The 17,647-nt window shown below is 42.2% G+C and overlaps 1 long non-coding RNA gene across 2 annotated transcripts in view; it reads left to right on the forward strand.

Moving 5' to 3' along the window:
• Positions 1-17,647, forward strand: part of LOC110483560 (uncharacterized) — a 137,389-nt gene that overhangs the window by 98,601 nt on the left and 21,141 nt on the right. For both annotated transcript variants that reach the window (XR_014949673.1, XR_013340890.2), the window contains one exon: positions 1-17,647. This exon is cut by the window's left edge; it is cut by the window's right edge and continues 21,141 nt beyond it. This is a non-coding gene — a long non-coding RNA (uncharacterized LOC110483560).

Here is a 17,647-nt window from a genome sequence, read left to right on the forward strand (position 1 = left end):
TGCAGCCATATGCAGCAAGATATTTCAGTGATTTTGGAGAACAGTGTTGCTGCTGGGCACTCCTGAACCTGCCTGACCTGCCTAACAAGGTGCCTTATTGTCTGGCTTTGCTTTCCCAGTGATCCAAACAAATCAGAGGGAGAAAAGGGTCCAGCTCTGCCGAGGAGCAGCACACCCACCCATGTCTGTGGGTCTCTTGCTGTAAGTGTTGCTTTCCCTAAAGCTGCACTGGCCAGTCTTGGTTTTGTCTGCACACACCTGCTCCATGCCAGGGTCACAGCATCTCCTGACATTCTCTTTTTCCCTCCTTTTTTCTGATCGTCTCTACAAGCCTAATAACTCTTTGCACCTTTATATCAGCTCCTCCCTGCACAGGTAGTTTTGCCAATCACAAGGCAAATTAGATGCACAAGTCTGTGTTAAATTTTCTGGTGGCTCAAAGTCCTAATGAGAAAACTAACCTCCAGGTGACATTAGTGCAGCTTTAAGAAGTTCTGAAAGGACTTCCTCTCAAAGGACTTTCACTGAAGCCATCTTCTTCTTTGTGTGCTCCTCTCTTGCAGAGTGGGTAATTAAAGGACCAGCCAGAGCTCAGAAGATTCCTCAGCTTTTGCTTTTGAGGATCTCTTTTGCTATATTTTTTCCCCTCTTCTCTGATGGTGTATTAGATCAAGCCATTAAGCAACAACCTCTGTTTCTCCTGAGAATATTCATCAATAATAATGAAGAGTACTTGCTCCAGGGCTGCCCCCTCCTTGCCCAGGAATATCACTGGTACATGATACAAGGCTGTTGGAATAACTCTGGCATTTGGTTTTACTTCTGAGATTCATTTAAAACATGGGGTTTTTTTTCTCTCTGGGATTGTGGAGGCCCTGCTTTGTTCTGGGTTTGGAAGCTGACAGTCAGGTGAAGCTGAGAGTTTATCTGATCCAGTGGGGAAAGGGGTTTACATCAAAGTAATGCATTAGAGGAAACTCCTTAATCCTGTCTGACTGCACCTCATTCAACTGCCTCACTTTAATTACACATGGTCCTGGCTGTATCAATGCATTTTGCTTTTTACCCCAGTAGAATATACTTCTTTTCCGTGATAGCAGAACAAAACCAAAGTACTTTAAACAAAAATGCTTGATACTGGGCTATCTTTCCTAATCCCAGACAGCAATCACAGAACCAGACACTGTGCAGCCTGTAAAGGGGCTTTTTGGGATGCTTGTCCTGCTCCTGTTCAACAAATGATGGCTAAAAACTCAAAATAATGATGCAGTGAATAAAGGATTGGATCTGGGAGATGAGGACAGGGCTGTAGAATCAGGAATAAGAGCACACATCTAGAAGCTCTCAGAGCACCAGAGAAGTTTGTGCTACTCAGGCTCTCTGCACACCAATCTTCTTCAGCCTGGTAAGTTTTTAGATTCAGTCAGACTCAGTGATGTAAATCTTGCATTGCACCTTTCCTGCATCCTTGCTGCAGAAGGGTTTTTCAAGGAAGCAAATACATCAGTCACACAAAGGGAAATTTTTGTAGACAGTACCTTAAGCTCCATTTGCCTCATACTGCTTATTTCTTCATTCTCCAATAAGTAAATCAAGAGGATTAATTCATTGATGTGGGTGAAGTTTTTCAGCCAGTTTGGAGCATGTACCTGGTGCTGTCATTCTCCATCACTAGGCTGGTCCAAGATACTCATGGACTTGAAGACATGAGGGGTGCAGTCACTGTCTCCAACCCACTCACAACCTCTTTGTGCTTTTAAATAATAAACTCCTGTTCCTGCTTGCCACTGTGTTTATTGCAACAGCTGCTGCCCCCAACCTCATTCAGTAACTGGAATCAGGCTCTTTGGGCTTCCTGGGGACTTTTTACATTTCTGTTTTGGCATGATTTTTTAATTTATTTTGTTTTTACAAGCACGATTTTAACTTCTGCAAGGTGAACACTTGTCCCCAGCACGATTATCACAGCGGTGAAGGGCAGAGCCTGCTTTGTGCCAGAGACTCCCTGGCTGCTCTCGAGAGCCTCTGCACATCCTCCTTGCTGGAGCTTTCATGGTGCTCTTGATGTGGGGATGTTTATCTTTGCTCAGTTCTTACCCATTGGTGCATCGCTCAGCTAAAGTGCTTTTCCTCAGATTGTGAAACCCACTGTAGTCCTGTCTTTGTTAAGAAGATAAGCTACAGCAGGAAAGCAGCAGCAGTGAGAAAAAGATTCCTCTAGTGTGTTATATCTTTTTCTCCCAAGGAATATCACACAACTTGGACAGCTACTGTAATGCTAATAGACAAATCAAAACTCCGAGGAGCGGAATAGAAACATCCAACCATATTAAATAAGGGGGGTTTGTGTGTGTTTGAAAGCTCACCAAAAAAAAAAAAAAAAAGAAATCTAGATATTAAATTGATGTCCTGGCACTTGTGCAGTGTAATAGGCAGATTCAATTAAAAGAAGAAAATATGTCCAGCCTATAGTGTGGACTAAGCAGCAATAAAAAAGCAAATCAATTTTTCAGGAGTTTCAAAGCCTGGTGCAGATTTCCAGAAGGCAGAAGCCAAAAATATATTTATTAAAAAAGACCCCAGGGGCTCAACAGTGTCATTTTAACCCAACTACCGCACCTTCAATACGATGAACTGTCATGAAATTTTGAGAAATACTTTTTCTCAAAATAAATAATCCATTTATATGTATAGATATAACATGCTCTATATGTATAAATAAATGCATATGCTTCTGCTGCATATATACAGTGTCATTGATTCTTTGACAGAAGTGCAATGTAAAAACTGCAAAAAAACCCACAAATCAAGTTCAGTTATAGTTATTTGTGTTCCCATTGTAAGAGCAGTGTGGGGTTTTCTATGTAGCATAAATTAGGGAAGTGCATATCTTTATAACATAAGTGTGAGTGTACATGCATGTGTCTTCAGGAAGATGAATGTGTGCACACTTCATTTAGATACATGTGTTGTTGGTTTATTTGCAGGATATTCCAGAGGTAACAACACCAAAATTCCTGGTTTGGGGTTCTTGGACTGAAATCAGAGTTTATCCATTCAACCCAGCATAGAACAAGGACTGCAGCTCACAGTTCCACACTTTCCTCCAGGCATACACAGCAACTTTAAGAAGTCAAAGTCTGAGGGAGTCCCAGCCTCCCTTTTACTTTTTAATCCTACCCACTGAAATCAATTGCAAAACTCCTGGATGAATAGAAGAAAGGTTTCAACAACAACAACAAAAAAAAAATTAAGGGATTAATTTGAGCTTTTGGTCACTCTTTGGCTGGATAAAATCTAGAAATAGAGAATAGAAATAAACCCCACTGCCAGCCATGGACTCAACCTGCTTGGAGGCCAGATTAGATAAGGCTTTAAACAACCTGGTCTAGTGGAATGTTCCCTGCCCATGGTGGGAGGGCTGGAATGAGATGAGCTTCAACCTTTCCAACACAAACCATTCTAGGATTCCATGATTCTGGTTAATCCCTGACAATTTCTGCATGGTCATCTATCTGTTGGTTCAACAAGGAGCCTCTGACATTTACCTAAGGGACTTTTGCTGTCTCCTTTCTTCCTCCCTTCGTTTTTCTGCCACCATTGCTGATAAAAACAGGTGCTCATAAAATGTTTCACTGTGCTCAGGCAGCAAACTGAGAAAAAATAATTTTCTCTTGTTACACTGAGCCACAGATTTATTTCCCTGAAGAAACCCAAGTGTGACTGCAAAGGTAAAATACAAATTTAAAAAAAAAAGGAGAGGAGTAAGCAGCATGGTGGTGATGATTAAGGTGCCCTTCCAAGAAATAAATAAATAAGCAAAAGCTCCCAGCACCTGCAGGGTCTGAGCTGCACCCGGTGTCATTCCACATCTCTCCCTGCAATCAGGATGGGGAAAAACCTGGCACAGGGAGGATCCCCCATCTCAAACCTCCAGTGCTACAGACAATATTCACCCAGCTGGCAGGATGTGTTTGGTTTATATTTAAAACACAGATGAACATGCACACAGAGGAAAAGAAACCCTACAAAGCCAAATTTTCTTCTAAACCTATTTACATTTGGCGGTACTCAAGATCACCTTGAACCATCTTTGCCATTTCCTTTTCCCTTTGAAGTTGGAAATACTACATTAGCCCTTAAAAAAAAAAAAAAAAGACAGAGAGAGAAAGGGAAAGGGAAAAATAAAGCAGTGTATAAGGACACCACTTGTGATATGTATTTTTTAATAATGACATTTTAAAAGGTTGAAATGTTGTGGTGCCTTTTGCAAAGTTATGCCACTTAAACAAGATAACATGGCATTTTAGCACTAAAGACAAGACCCTCTTTTTCACTCCTGCCTTTGAACAATTTATCATTTTGCAATAATATCCTTTAGCTATGTAGCTCTCTGTTCTTTTTCTAATGGAGGACATCTCTTCTAATTGTGCTTATGAAACAAATTAGCATGGGGGTTTTCTTTCTAAGAGCATTGTGCCTATCCAAAATATTTTTTCTCTTATATGGGATTCAGGAAGATATCATAATTAATTCCTCTTTCAGTGAAAAAGCAAAGCTATTTTTAAATTGTATGCCTGATGGAATTAGTGAAGTGTTAGACAATTAACAGTTTTTATTTTTATGTTCTTTAAAATGCAGATTGAGTTTAATACTGTTTTCCCCTTCATTCTTTTTGTGTGTCCTAATTGTTAGCTAAGTAGTGTCAGGACTTCGTGTTATAGGCCAAGGCAGGTGTCAGGTTTAATATTATTAAAGATGCAATTACTCCTTTCTCAAGCACAGCTTGTCAGTTTAGCTCATCGATGTATATATCAATACATTTTTAAAGGGGAAAAAAAAAAAAATCTGTTTCCCATCCAGAAATATCTCCTTAGTGTTTTGCTCCTTATTTTGGAAATGTCTCTCTAACCTCAGCGCACAGGAGTCCTGGGAATGTGATGAGCTGTGACAGCCTGAACGAGCTGCACAATCACATTCCTCCACTTGGAATCACAGAATCATTTATGTTGGAGAAGACACTCAGATCATCCCGAGCACACAGGCTGTGAGCTCAGGGGCTGCTGCTTTGAGCACCCGTGAAAGGCTGGAGGAAAAAACCTGTAACAGGAGCTGACTGATTTCTTGACATTGGGCCTGCGTCACATAAGGGTTCTGGGGAAGTTGTAAGGAAAAATGTTGGTTTCTGCTGCCAACACCCATAAAGAAGATGAGAATGCAAGGCTGGGAGTTCGTGCTGCCAAGCAGAGCTCCAAGTATCTGCTCAGGGGAATCCTCCGAGGTGTGCTGAGCCAATGGCTGAATTCCCCCTCCTCTGTCCTTGGACAGCTTCTGGGTTCAAAATGCCACTGTCCCAAATTCCAGCTTTTGGATTGCGGTTTTCCTTCAATCACATTGTAAATATTGTCCCAGAAAATGTGCTGTATGTATGGTTTAGTCACTAAAAATCGCATTCAACATTAATATGGCTCGAATTCATAAATCACTTTAATTAGCAAAGCTGGAAACATTAAAACAGGATTTTTTTTAGAAATTTCCTAAATTATATACTTGCAAAATTTAAAACTCATGTATTCTCAAACTCATTATTCTCTGGATAAATCTTGTTTTAAATAAAGGTATGGGAGTTAGACATTTCATTTTGGACAGAACATGCTCTGTTTGACCCAAAATGAAGTACAGATGCACACAGCCCTCTATATGGGCACCATTCAAAAAATCAATTATTCTCAAAGCTTACACTGTGCCCCTTGAGGGAAATTGTTCTCTGACCACTCCTGGTCAGATGAACCATGTCCTGGAGGGTATATAAGCCATGAGTAGATAACAGCTTAACAGATCGAGTTACGATTTATTCACACATCTTCATCCAGCATCAGCACACCAAAGGTATTTTCACTCTGACACTTTCCTTTCCTATTAATGTACACCCTGCTCTTTTTCAAGATGAGTGCCCAGAATATCCACAGCCCATATTTTATTACCCTCCACACTTGCAGACTGCTCATTTCATCATGAGGATGGTGCTCACTGCCAGGTCAGCTTCCATTTAGTCTGGAAATTCGCAGATATTCTTTGCTGCAGGACCTAATCTGCAGCCAAAGAGCTTCTGAGCAAACCCAGATGCGAGTTCTCCATTTAGAAAAATGCATCAAATGCAGTGGGCTATTTTCACAAAATCCCATAATGGTTTGATTTGGAAGGGACCTAAGTCTCATCTCATTCCAACCTCCCTGTCAGGGACACTTTTCACTAGACCAGGCTGTTACAAGCCCCGTACAGCACTTCCAGGGATGGGGCATTTATGGGAAATGTGTGCTCCTCCACTGTTTTTTCTGAGAATGTCAACATCAAAAGTATTTCCAGCAAAGGAAACTTTGAAAATAATTGGGCAAAAATGTGAAAAAATGGCTAATGTCCCTCTCCTCCCCCAGTTCATTCTGCTTTCCAGTGGTAAAATCCATGGGTCCATGGGTGCAGTTCTCTCCCGGAGCAGGATCCTCCAGCTGCCAGCTCTGCATGGCTGGAGACTGACAACTAATGGTTAGTTTGCAAATAGCTGCATAAAAGATCAGAGGAGAATATGTGAGGGGTGGGGAAAGGAGGAAGGAAGGGGAATGACTGGCAGTGCTTAAAGAGAATTGATCCCTGTTTAATTTTTATTCAGTTCGATTTTCATTCTCAATAACAAAGTTCTTAATGCAGATTTTCTCTTGCTTTTCATGGCGTGTCAGGATCTGGCAGGGTGGCAGAAATTGTGACTGTAATTAAAAGGGCCACATATTCATCTCAAATTTAACTTCTCCGAGCTTAATTTTCTTCTCAATTCAGGACAAGTTAGAAACAATTTCAATCTCCTACAGGTACTATGACCTGGCCACCTCCAGGGATTCTCCTATGGAAAAGAGTGTGAAATGGGACTTCTGGGAGAGCAGGGTTCATTCTGGGAAGATAGAGCAAGAGGAACTGCGTGTGTGGGCTGGTAACAGACTCTGTGTCCAGGCAGGGTAATGGAAAGGTTACAAAAGCGGAGATCTGCTGCCTGGAGACCCCCTGAGCTTCTGCACTGGAGGCTGAGAACATCAGCCCTGTGAGCCCTGAAAGGAGGAACATGAGGAGGAGGAAGAAGCTCTGAGGCACTGGAAGATTTCCATTTGGTGGGAGATACCTGGCTACATCCTTTCCTCACCTTTGAAATGTGCAACCTGTGAATTTCAGCTTTGATACTGGCTGTCAGGAGGCCATCGTGTTCCTGCTCTGCTATAAGGCCCTCTGCGTTATATTGGCAATAGCATTTGATTGTTGCACTTTGATATCACTGAATAGGTAATCAGACCACTCTTTATTTTAGCCTGAGGATATGCCTTTGATTTGTAGAGGTTGGCCATTTCTTATCTGAGTTTGAAAATGGGATTATTTAAATGTGTATTGATGTTTTTCATGTGGTCTAACTGTGCAGTTCAACATGGTAATTCAACTCGTAGCTATACCAGATTGTTATCTAATCTGATAAGATATGAACAGCACAAAGCCGAGATGATGAAACAATCGGGATTGTTGACTCACTGGGGTCCTGCTAAATCCAGTCTGCTTTCATACTTAATTATCCTGTCAAGTTCCTCGAATCTGAGCTCCTCCAGCACTGCGATGGAGAACGGTGGTAGTGACACCACTTGGTGAATACATAAGTTGATCGAAATAATTTCAGCAGATACAATGGCTATTTATGCCTCAACTGTGATATGAAAAGCTACTGATTCAAATACCCTAGACTGCAAAATTGTTCCTCTTAGCATTTCTGGGTTCACTGAAGGCTGTTATTAAAGGCCTCTGGAAGTTAATGTTTTTGTAACATGAGCTGCTGCCTGACTGTCTCATACCAGAGGGGGGAAAAATGAATGAGAATTAAGCCTTCCTAATTTTCTCCCTAAACTCGTATTTACCAGCTCCCTGCACAATACACTGTACCTGACCCTGAAAACTTTGCTGGACATCTACAGCCCATCCCCTCTGATGCTGCTTATATCATATTTTATTCCAGTTGTGAATGCAACTCCTATTAAAGATAATTAGCCTGTATTAATTTTATATAAAAGATAAATTTTAAAGGCTCCCTTCACTGCTTGAAAATAGCTCATATTTTCACTTTTTTTCTTGATCATCTGTAGGAGTAATCACGAGAGTAAGTGTTGTGTCACAAGACGTAATGATGTCTATAGCAGATTAAAACAGGTATTTTAGGTATTCAAGAAAAGATGCACTGAGGTTCAAACAGAAGTAGTTGAAATATTTTAATGGCCTGAATTGAACTCATACTCATGTAAGTTTTACAAGAATCTTGTCTTTGCTGTTAATTTGAGGTCAGCAGTTTGCTCCTGGTCAGCGTTTAGCTCTAGAGCAATCTGGTTATGAAGGAGAACTGCTGCTGCTGCTGATGATTTTACTAGTCAGAGAAGAAAAAAGGGGCCATAAACAGTCATTGAAATCCCAAAGATCAAAATGCCACTGGGTCAAGCCTCTCCTGCTGATTAACTCACTGGCAGGTTCACCTGTGGATGTATCTTGAGCAATCATTAAGAGCTTTATCACTGTGTAGAGCAGCCAGTCAAGCATCCTTGTCTTTAAAATCAACACTAAAAAATATCCAGATATTGAAAGATGCTGCTTTATCTACCCAGTGTGTTTTAAAGGGAGAGCCATTGCTTTGGCTAAAAGCATTGCTGTGAGGCTCAGTGATGCAGCCCAAAGCCATTCATCTCCTCTTTGAGAGGCTGCACCAGGTAAAAATCCTGGAATTTCAGAGCTCTGAGCACCTCACCATGAAGGGCCACACCTCTGGACTGTGGAAACTTCAGGCCACAAATGGAACAGGAGCCTCAATCCACTAGACTTCCATGTTGGTCCTCTTGAAAATTGTAGCTATTATGTTTATATTAATTATGCTATTTTCTGTCCAAATTGCAGAGTGCTGTGTGGTAGAGCCTTGCCCAGCCCCAGTGCACGAGGTGACTGTAGGCTTTTAGAAGGGCTGTAATCAGCATGGAAAGGAAAGACCACTGTTGTTTGAAAATGTTAGTGCTAAAGGTCTCCTTTAAGCTGATGTCTTTAGGAAAGCCTCTATCTCTTATATAAATCAATGAACAAAAATGCTACTTTTCTGCTTTTATTCCTTCCCTGCTGTGTGGACCTGTGTCTTTTGGGGGCTTTCAGAGGTGGGTTTGGGTCTGTTCTCCCTCTCAGACCCCTTCCTACCTCCATCTGTACCATTTCTCCAGTTTTCACATCCCATGGATGTCACAATCCTTTCCCAAACTCTACTGCTGACCATCTCTGACCATCTCTCTCCCACCTCCTCCTCAGCCCTGAGACACCCCACTAGTGAAAGATGTGGAATAAAGCCAAGCCGTCCTCATGGGGAAAATAAATGGAGATTGATCAATAACTTCTCTGTAAAAAATGGGATTGATGGGAAGCCTCCATGCCCGAGCACACACTGTGTGACCTCCCCTGTTCTTGGGATTGTCACCAGGGGTGTGACCCCAGCTTTATGTTTGTCCATCGAGCTGTAACTGCCCTCAACACCACAGACAGACAGACAGACAGACAGCTGAGCAGGCTGATGCTGCAGCTGCTCTAGAGGGTGTTCTCTCCACGCTGACTGCAGGGATTACAGCCTAAAAACCCCAGTCACGTGCAGGTTTATGGTAGGGTTTGGAGCTGGGTGAAGGGATGAGTTAAAGTTGTGTTTTCCTTGCTTGTCCTTATTCTCTGAGTTCCAAAGCCAGGGGTTGGGCAGGGTGGGATGCAGGTCCACAAATGTTTTTCTGATGGACCAGAACTCTGGAAGCTCATCCTCCTGGAGCATCCATCCCTCACGCTCTCCAGCATGCACAGAGATGCAGGGTATCACACCTCAGGGTCCACATTAGTGTTTAGGCCGAGCAAATCTCACTCATTTAGGAGAGTGTTGAGTATTTTTTTCTCTTTTTGAAAATATAAACCCTATCCTCATGGGATTCATCTTCAAGAGCTCCTTTGTGTGGCTGTTGCCTCCCAGAGCTGCTGTCACGTTTTCCTTATGCATGTAGGCCTGGTGGTGACCCCCATTCCCAGCCACACCTGGGCTTGCTGATGAGGTTCAGAATGCCTTAAAATAGGTTAATTTGTAGGAAAGTGACAGAAATAAATTGCTGGCACTTTTATGTGCTGATAAGTTTAACCTTTTTTTTTTCCCCCAAGCAGCTAAATTGCCAATCATCCGGAAACACACTGGAGTTCACCCATTACATAAAGGAAGCTGTTAGTCTCATTTAAAACAATATTGACCTTTTTCCTGTCCTTTCCATTTTGACTAAATTACAGGGTACATTTTTTGAAATGTGGCTTTTGTCTGACTTTAACCAGGTGACCCTGATTTTTCCTCCATTTTTTTTTCTCACTTACAGCTTTCATCCTTTCCTTTCTACTTGTAACAGAGTTCTTAGTTTAACCACTGATATTTTTAAATCCAGAGATATTAAAAAAAACCAGAGTTTGCATGATATATATTTTTTCCAGCTACAAAAGCCTACACCTGGAAACTAAGAAAGCTGAGCGGGTGCACCCTGAAATGCCTGGTGTGGGATGAACAAGGGGCCATTATGAAAATGATAGCAAAGTGTGTCTGTTTTTCCAAATTCAGATCAGTGAGTGTGTGTGAGCTTTCTGTTTTATTCAAAATTAATTACAGATGCAACATTACCAATGGATTTTCTTCTGAGAGCAAAAACATTCTTGCTAGCAAAGAATTGGGGTTTTTTTTCTTTGTTTTTTTCTTTAAATCAGGCTATGAGCATGTGTGGTTCCTTGTAAAAACCAACATAACTCGTTCTGAGAGGGGTTTTTTTTTCCCGCAAAGGAACATTTTTTAGTTCATTTGGGGCCTTGGGCTGAGCCTCCCAGTGGCAGCTTCTGAGGACATTGGAGTGAATACCAGATTGCAGGAGTGGAGCTCAAGTTGTTTTTCTTGTACCCAATCCCTCTGATATATTCTGTTTCCTTCATTATTTCCTGAAGAAATCCAAAGAGACAAAGGCTCCCTGCTCTGACTTCCTTCCCTGTCAATGCCCACTGGCCACTTGACATCAACAGTATTTCCATAGATTGAGCTGAAGCCTCAGCTGGGTAAATCCCTGTATCTCCTTTGCAACAGATGATGGAGGTTTACTTCCATCAGCTGAGGATCTGAACCATCCTCATGTACATCCATGAATGTGGTTGTGGCATTTGTTTCTTGTATTAACTTTTCCTACATGTATGTTCTGCTGGCTCTTGGCTCACACAGAAATGTGTCTTGTAATGCCAAACTGATATTATTACAGGCATTTTTGTAATTCAGACCTATGCTGGTTCTTTATATTATTCTTTCTGAATCACTGAGATGTGAGGTTTTTCCCAAGTTGGTCCCATTTTAATAGTTCCAGTGTTTTTTGGAGGAATCCTGACTTGTAGGAAGCTTTAGGATTCCCTGGCAAGGGAAGCATTTATGCTTCCATGAAACTTAGAATATAAAGGCCTCTTGTTTGGAGCATTTATCCTACAGGTTTGATGCCAATACACTGAGAGGCCAAAGAGAACACATCTTCCAGCTTTAACCCCATCTCCTCAATATTTGATTAATCTGAATCAGTGACATTGAAAATGGCTTGAAATATTTAATCATCTAAGAGACATTCAGAGACTAAAGTGCCTTTGAAATCACCCTGCCAACAGAGAAAATAATTTCTTCAATTGCTTTCTGGTACAATGTTCAGCCCATCTGGGAAAATATTTGGGTTGCATTGCTAGCATTTGATTGACTCTCCTGCCAACACCAAAATTTTAATGAGCTACAAAAGGACAAAATATTCCAACCACTATCTCTGTGTTTTGTGAAGAGGCCTTGGGAGGAGGGAGAGATGCTTTGCTCTCGTTTGCAGGTGTGGCTGAGGCTGTGGTGCCTACGTGGGCTGCAGGCAAACAACTTCCTGGGGTTAACTGGAGTGTGCTCCAACCCTCCTCCAAAGGACAGGAGCATTGCATCTTCCCTTTGTGCTGGCAGACCTGTCAAGATGCTGCCTTGCCAAAAGTTTGGGGATTTTATTTCATTCTAGTGATGCTGCTAGAGCAATTTCTTATCTTTTGGTTCTCCTTTAGAGCACAGGATCCAAAGATGCCTTTAGAAGCACTCGATGCACTGATGTGCACACTGAACTTGCAGAAATAAAATCATCCTGCTGCTGTGCACAGCCTTGAGGCTGGTTTTACTCTGCATTGCTATGTGCCTCCGTGTAAAATTGCCCCGCACAATTATCCAATCTCATGGCAACTATTCAGTTTGCAAAGCAAAAATAATCATGTGATTACCCTGCAATTAGCTGATAGTTACTAATCAATTACATCTGCAGAGTTTGCCTTCCATTGAGGAGGTGTGTGGTGGTGTTTATGGGTGAGACTCTGTGCCTGCCCCGAGCTCTTCACAGACCTTCACCTTGGTTTGCTCCATGGCTGAGCAGGTGCTGGGGCTGGAGGGAGGAAAATGGGACTGAACTCTCTGGGTTTAGTGGCAGGAGTCAGATACCATGGTGTTGGCAGGCTCTGGGTAGGGTGGGCACCATGTCATTCACACTGGCTGCAAAAATGTGTTTGAATGAAAGGTGAGCAAAGAAAGTAAAATGCATTCCCAAAATCTTTGGATATTCCTGTTGCCTTCTCCAGGCTTAGCACAGCCAGAGCTGCTTCATTCACTTCATCACCCTGCAGTAAAAACAAGCACAAAGCAATGTATATCCCACAGGTATTTATTTACCTTCATATTCCTGGAGGGATGAGCATTACAGTCTACAAATGGCAAAATGGAATGTCCATTGACAGTGCAGGTTTGCTTTTCCAGCATGGGGCTGGAAACAAGGGATTGGGATACCTGACACCTTCCCAGCCAGCAATGCTGTCCAGGACTGGAATATTTGCAATAGGTGAGAAAAGAGGATTACCAAATACCTTTGAATAGCCACAAAAATCTGGCTGAGTCCTTCATCTCTGGGCATGCACCCATACAAAACTCTCACAGAACATCCATGGCTGTAGCTGGAATGTTCATTCAGCCCATGAAAAAAGGAAAATGATTTTGCAATATAAGGAGTAGTGCTGGAAAAATGAAGGGGGAAGTGAAGCTACTGGCAGGTTTGAAGAGCAGTTTGATAAATATTTCTGCTGTGAAAGGAAGTAAAACATGACAAGAATAGAGATGTGTCCATGAGAAGTTAGACAGGAATTTAAAAGGAAGGCTGAAAAAGCTTGAGCTTCATGCTGCCAGGAAAAAGCTTATTTTTGAGAGAGAATGAAGGAAAGAGTGAAAATACTGTGAAAGAGAGAGAGGGATAAACCCTGGAGTTATAAATCAGGAAGAGCCATGCTCGAGGGAGCAAGGGGAGGGAGGCTTAAGGCCCTTTGGGCAGAGATGTGTGGTTGGGTGCAGAAAGATGTCACCTGCCCAGCCAGTCGTGAAGCCTGGCACGACTGCACTGTGGTCCCACTGCCCTGATCCTGGGTGGCTGCTCCCAGCTCCAAGGTCCAGCTGAGACAAGCTGGGAAGTGGGGTTGGATCATACACACCTGCACAGTGCCAGTGGAACCCATCCTCCTCGCCAGAACCGCTCTGCCTCCCTCTCCACCACCCCAACCTCCTATGAAGAAAGATCCTGACAACACCATTAAAATGTCCTGCGTGGATTGCAGACTCATTGTTCTCTAAAAGCTAATCCAGGCTCGGGTAAACACAATGGCCCCTTTTCCCCCAGCCTGACGTTTCATTTACACAAGAGCTGGAGCCGTCGCACCGGCACAGCCGTCAAGCATTGATTGTGCTATTCAGCAGGATGGCTCAATAATTACAGCCCCGGATCTCCAAACCCCACCAAAGAGCAGGCTTACCACCGCTAGCCTTTGTTGCTAATTGTCCTTCAGGATACTTGAGATGAATTACTGTGGCTTACATTTCCCTGGTTTTCCTTTCCTTTTCTATTGGGTTAATATAAAGAGAAATCTTTCCACTTAGCGGGGCTGAACGGATCAGACAAGTGTAGCATTGACTGTTGACAGCACTTCATAAGAAAACCCTCTGACTGCAAACTGTCTCATTGATATGTTCAACTTGACACACAGGATTGATTTTTGATTGTTTTACAAAGCTCTCCTGCGCATGTTTTCATTATCAAGGCTGGGCAGTTTTCATACCAACACTTGGAAAATCTTAGAGCTGTTAATATAACTTGACATCATCTATACTGCATGTAATTGTAACAAGTAACTCAACAAATTAAGTTTCTTTCACCAAAGCTCTCCAACAAGGACTGCAGCCCAGATTATTCTTTTAGTTTGTTTTGTTTGGGGGTGCATGAAACAGCAGCAACATTATTTCAGTTTAAAGTTTTTAATCCTACTTGTTGTGAAGACAGAATTAGGGCTGGAAGTTTTAGATTCAAGACAGTGAAGTGCCATCATCACTGAATCCATGCTTATTCCCAGCACCTTCACTGGGAAATCAGGTCCCGTGCAGACTGTGCTGGGCTGCAGCTCAGGAGGTGATGGCATGCCCAGGGAAAGGACATGGTCAAACATTCCCCACACATGGATTGGTGCCTGTCCTTCATTTATTAACTCTGGGGTCCCTAACTGTCCCTTCCCCAATTCTCCAGGCTCTGATCCACCCTTCCACTTTCTCCTTCCCATCTTTCTCTGACTAAGCTACTTCTTCTCAAACCTCCCTGATCCTCCCGAAACCCCAGAAAGGAGCTGGGATGTTTCTCTCTCTTTCCCATACACTCACTGCACCCCTGCTGTGGGAGTCTTGGTACAGCAGTGGCCTGGATCCCATCCCAGCTACCCCTGAAATTTGGGAGGAACTTTCCTCTCTCCTGGAGCAGACTGAAACCATGGGTTATGGTGGAGTGTTGTGATGCTGGGGGTAGCAGGCCCACATAGGGAATAAGCTCCTTCTGCCAGCCCTGTTTAGCTGTTACCCTTCGGAAAAACCTGCCTGCACTGCCTTTGCCTTTTTTAAATGCCATATGTAAAAAGGAGGAATGAAACTGTCTAAGCTGAGTTTTAGAAGCAGGAGCCCACAGTCCATATGCAAAACTGCTGCTGGTTTTTCTCTCGTGTCCCTGTTATTCGTGTGCACAGCCAGCAGGATCACCCACTCGGGAGCTCAGCAGCACTCACTGACCAGGCAACTTAGATTCCACCAGATTGTCTTTTTTTTCCTCCAGACACAAGGGAAAAAAAAAATCATTTTCCATCACTGCCCCCTCCCCTTCTTTACCCCAACAAGTGAGCATTTACTGTTCCTCGGTGCTACACATAATTTTTCTGAGCCCGCAGTGTGATTGCCTCAGTTGCCATCAGCTTGGCAGGGCCTGGGAATTTCCACTCCTGAACAAATGCCCATCTTGGTTTTCTTTTTATAAAAAAACAAGGCCCTAAATAGTGTGTAAGCTCTTTCCTGTGGCTGTACACCCTCTTCATAACCCTTCCACTCGAGCAAAGTGATTGTCTGAACTGAAATCGTTTCACTGAGATGATTAAATTAGTTCCTACATGTCGGAGATGTACAGAGGTCTTGACATTTATATTTGGGTATTAGAGTCTGACATTCAAATGTATTCCTGTTTGAAAACAGTGTAATTTAAAAAATAGCATAAAATCCATTAATATAATAGGGAGAGATGGCAATGCTTTAATTTGTGTGGGGCTGTGCAAAATTGTAATTTCCAGGGGCTGCTGCAAGGGCAGAGCTCTGCTGGCTGGGCTGGTGTAGGCAGGGGGGATACGCTCCCCCAGGGCCCTCCAGACCCACCAAGACCCCAAATATTACTCCCATGGAATTCAAGATAAAATCAACCATGGGTTGAGATGTCTCTAACCACAGTGGGGTTGTTTTGACAGGTTACAATCCGCTATTTTTTCCTGCAGCTTGAAGAGCACATAGGGCTGGGATGTCAAACAACGGGTTATGTCTCCAAAAAGGCAAAACAAACAATTAATCCTGTCCTCAGGGATCCCAGCAAGTGAAAAGTGATAACACCTATGCAGGCACTTTGTCCCAAATTCACCCATCTCCCCTATAAACAGAAGCTGACCTGATATTAAGTTCTGTATTGTGTGATGGGGATGCTTAGGCTGTGGGTTGCCACAGTTTTGGTATTTAGGAACCAAAATGGCATGTTTTTAAGTTTTTGGCCCAATAGTACACTTCTTTAACAAGTTCATTAAAGAATCCAAATCCCAAATGCCTTGGATACCCAAAAAAGTCTCTTTTGCCTGGAAAAAGAAATTTTAACACAAGTAGCATTGCCACTTTTCAACGTTATTTAGAATGAGTGAATGCAAATTACATTATTCAATTTGCAGAAGCAGTTTCATTCATGAGGTGATATTAACATTTGGTACCTAAAGGAAACATTCTTCACCAACTAAAATAAGAAAAAGTCTGATTGATAAACTCCTGACAGCAAATCCCCCACTATGCCAGCAGCAGAGCAGCCCGGCATTTTCATTCTTTTTCATCAAAACAAAACACTGTGTTGGGATAATTTTGTTTTTCCCAGGATATTCCTCAAATGCAGAGCAGGGAAACAAAACTCAAAGATCTGAGCTGGAGCAGGAGTACAGAAATGAGCGTGGCTGCATTTTTCTGTCGTGTGCCTGCACATATTTATTATTCTCATCTGCAATATTGATGACCAGGGACTGCTCTTGCTGCACATGCGTCCTCCTGCCCTTCCCTGACTTGCGCAGCTGAAAAACGCTGGGATTTTTTTATTGCTGTTTTCTCTTTCAGCAATGAGCAAAATGCCCCATGTTAATGCCGATTTGTTTTCCCAAGTGAAAAAAAAAAAAAAAGAACAAAAATAATAAAAGCAGTATAGGAATCAGGGCAGGCCTCTGTCTTCAACAGCAGGGCTGAGGGACGTTGTTCTGGCTGTTATGAGCAAGTCAGGAGCAGGGGAAAATATCCTAATTTCAGGATTTTATTATGCAGGGGCACCCTCATTTCAAAGCAACAGGATAAAACAGCGTTCAGGATGAAGATTAGGCTTCAAAATTGTGAAAATTGCTCACACAGCTTGGATAGCAGGTATCTCTATTTTGTAAAAACAACTCCTCATTAATGGGTAAAAATGAGCACAATTAGTGTGGATCTACATTTTTATAGATGGGTGCATGTACATATACATAATACACCCTTATTTATTATGCACATGCTGGGGTGTGTGTGTGAGTGTGTGTATGTATGATAAGAATAATGAGATATACAAAAATGAGGGGACGATTATTCTGATCTTTTGTAACCCAACTCAGCTGGGTAAATTATCATTTTGAGCAGTCTGAAAACAGAAAACTAAGCATAGTAGATAATAGGAAGGCATATTTTAAAAAAAGAATTAAAAAATAAAATGCACAGAGACAGGATGCCATGTTTTGTTATGTCATTCCCTGCCTGCCTTTCTTCATGAGAGAGATTTCAACTTAAATACAAAGACTCTACTTTTAAATAAACAATGAAAATTGAAAATAAGCTTTCTTGTTAATATATATATCTGTATTTCCATTTCCTCCTTTTTTTTTT

This window comes from Lonchura striata, chromosome 20, assembly GCF_050655825.1.
Source record: "Lonchura striata isolate lonStrDom1 chromosome 20, ASM5065582v1, whole genome shotgun sequence".
Classification (NCBI taxonomy): domain Eukaryota; kingdom Metazoa; phylum Chordata; class Aves; order Passeriformes; family Estrildidae; genus Lonchura; species Lonchura striata.